Source organism: Suricata suricatta, chromosome 11 (genome assembly GCF_006229205.1).
Source record: "Suricata suricatta isolate VVHF042 chromosome 11, meerkat_22Aug2017_6uvM2_HiC, whole genome shotgun sequence".
NCBI lineage: Eukaryota > Metazoa > Chordata > Mammalia > Carnivora > Herpestidae > Suricata > Suricata suricatta.
Window position 1 is genome coordinate 14399329 of NC_043710.1, and position 2319 is coordinate 14401647.

The following is a 2319-nucleotide window of genomic DNA, read 5'->3' on the forward strand; positions in this document are numbered from 1 at the left end:
ATTCCAATTAGTTAACATACGGTATAATTTTAGTTTTAGGTGTGGAACTTCGTCATTCATCACTTGCATCCAGCACCTGGTGCTCATCACATGGTCCTCCTCTACACCCACCACCCATTTAACCCATCCCGTGCCCACCTCTCCTCTAATTACCATCAGTCTGTTCTCTATAATTAGGAGTTGGCTTCCTGATTTGCCTCTTTTTTTCCCCCATGTTCATTTTTTTGGTGTCTTAAATTCCACATATGAGTGAAATCATATGGTATTTATTTGTCTCAAACTGACTTATTTTGCATAGATATACTCTCTAGCTCCATCGATGTCATTACAATGTGTGTGTGTGTGTGTGTGTGTGTGTGTGTGTGTGTGTGTGCATGCCACATCTTCTTTATCCATTCATCAGTCAATGGACATTTGGGCTTTTTCCATAATTTGGCTATTGTTGATAAATGTGCCATGAACATCAGCGTGCATGTGTCCCTTCATATCTGTATTTTTGTATCTCTAGGCTAATAATTAGTAGTGCAATTTCTGGGTTGTGAAGTAGATCTATTTTTAATTTTTTGAGAAACCTCCATACTGTTTTCCAGAGTGGCTGTACCAGTAGGGAATTTATTGATATTTAATGAAAGCATATTTTATGCTTGAAACTAATGTCAATATTTTGCATTCATTTAATTAATAACAGTCCAGTGATTACTATACTGATACTCAATTCACATATGTGGAAACAGAAAAATAGGTGGGTTTATTTAACCCCACCAAATCATTAAGGTATAAAGTAGCAACCAGAGATATGAACTTATTTCAGGTGCCATTTTCATGCTCTTAACATCTATGCCACATTACCCACAGACAAAATGGACTTCCAGCTCTTTTCCACCTCCCTAAAAGATGTGGGCTTTACTCTATCTCTGCCATTCACTACATGTATAACTTTAAACAAGTCCCTCCCCTTCTCGATGCTATATACAATTTATATGTAATGCCCCAATCACTCACAAATGCTTCATGTATCCAGGGAAACTGAAGCTATATTCCTGAAATAAGAACAACATCAAGACTATGAATCATAGCAGAAATATATCCTTAATTAGCTGATAATCGGCTCAGTGAGTCTTCTTTTTGACAAGTTAGGTCAAGATTGAGAACATGGAGATGCGGGAAGTAGGGAACTGGAAACACAATCTGGACATCTGAGAATAGGAACACAGTTTATATGAAGGCTCTCGCTTTTTCCTAATCATTCTGAGAATACACATTAGAGGCTGCTGTTAACAGACTGTGTGGAGATCTAGTAGTTTTCTGTTACATTCTGAAGAGCCCAGTGTGAATAAACAACGTCCTGGGGATTTAACGATGCATTTAGAACAGTGCAACTGACCCACGAGCAGAGAGTGAATGTGCTGACACATCACCTTTCACTCATAACCAAGTGTCCTCCCCAGCAAAATCAGGACTTTCCCAATAGAATATTAATGCCTATCAATTATTTTAATGGCACCAACAGGGAAACAATATGATGCAGTGGACAGATCCTTCGTCTAATGATCAGCAAGGTGAGCATCCAGACTCCCATGTCTTGTCAACTTTTTCTTGTTCACATTAAGCAATTCATTCTCTCTGTTCCTAACACTTTAGCTGGCAAATGGATTTTTTTTCATTTTTTTAAATGTTTTTTTATTTATTTTTGAGAGACAGGGCAAGCAAGGGAGGGTCAGAGAAAGAGGGAGACACAGAATCTGAGTCAGGCTCCAGGCTCTGAGCTAGCTGTCAGCACAGAGTCCGACGTGGGGCTCGAACCCACGAACCATGAGATCATGACTGAGCCAAAGCTGGACACTTAACCGATTGAGCCACCCAGACACCCCGGCAAGTGGAATTTAAAATACTGGATCCATTTGCCTTATGCCAAGAGCAATATGAAGTTCATTTAAGAATATCCAGTAGAAGGCCTTATGATTCTAACTTGTCAAGTCCCAGACATGTTTGCAGAGGAACAATCTGTTGTATAGAAAAGATGGATATCAGCACTTTGGTTAGCTCATTGGATTTACCTGTGGATTTTTTATTTGGCCACAATGGGATGGATTGAAGAACTCAGGCTAGACATACATTAAATACAAGGGGAAAAATGGTGTTGGTATTTATTTGTTCTGCATTCAAAACAGCAAAGCTTTATAAAATATTCATTTTTGTATAAATTGAGAATATCCAAATCTAGCCCTTGTTTGTGGAAGACTGTGATCAGTTTAAGGGCATAAATGCATCTACAGATAATTTTCATAAAACTGTAGAATTAACCTGCAGCAAGTTCAG

At 38.6% G+C, this 2319-nt stretch overlaps 1 protein-coding gene across 1 annotated transcript in view; it reads left to right on the forward strand.

Annotated features, from left to right (window-relative positions):
• The window catches only part of LOC115306340 (olfactory receptor 4P4-like), a 161688-nt gene that overhangs the window by 157916 nt on the left and 1453 nt on the right, over positions 1-2319 (forward strand). The window lies entirely within an intron of this gene.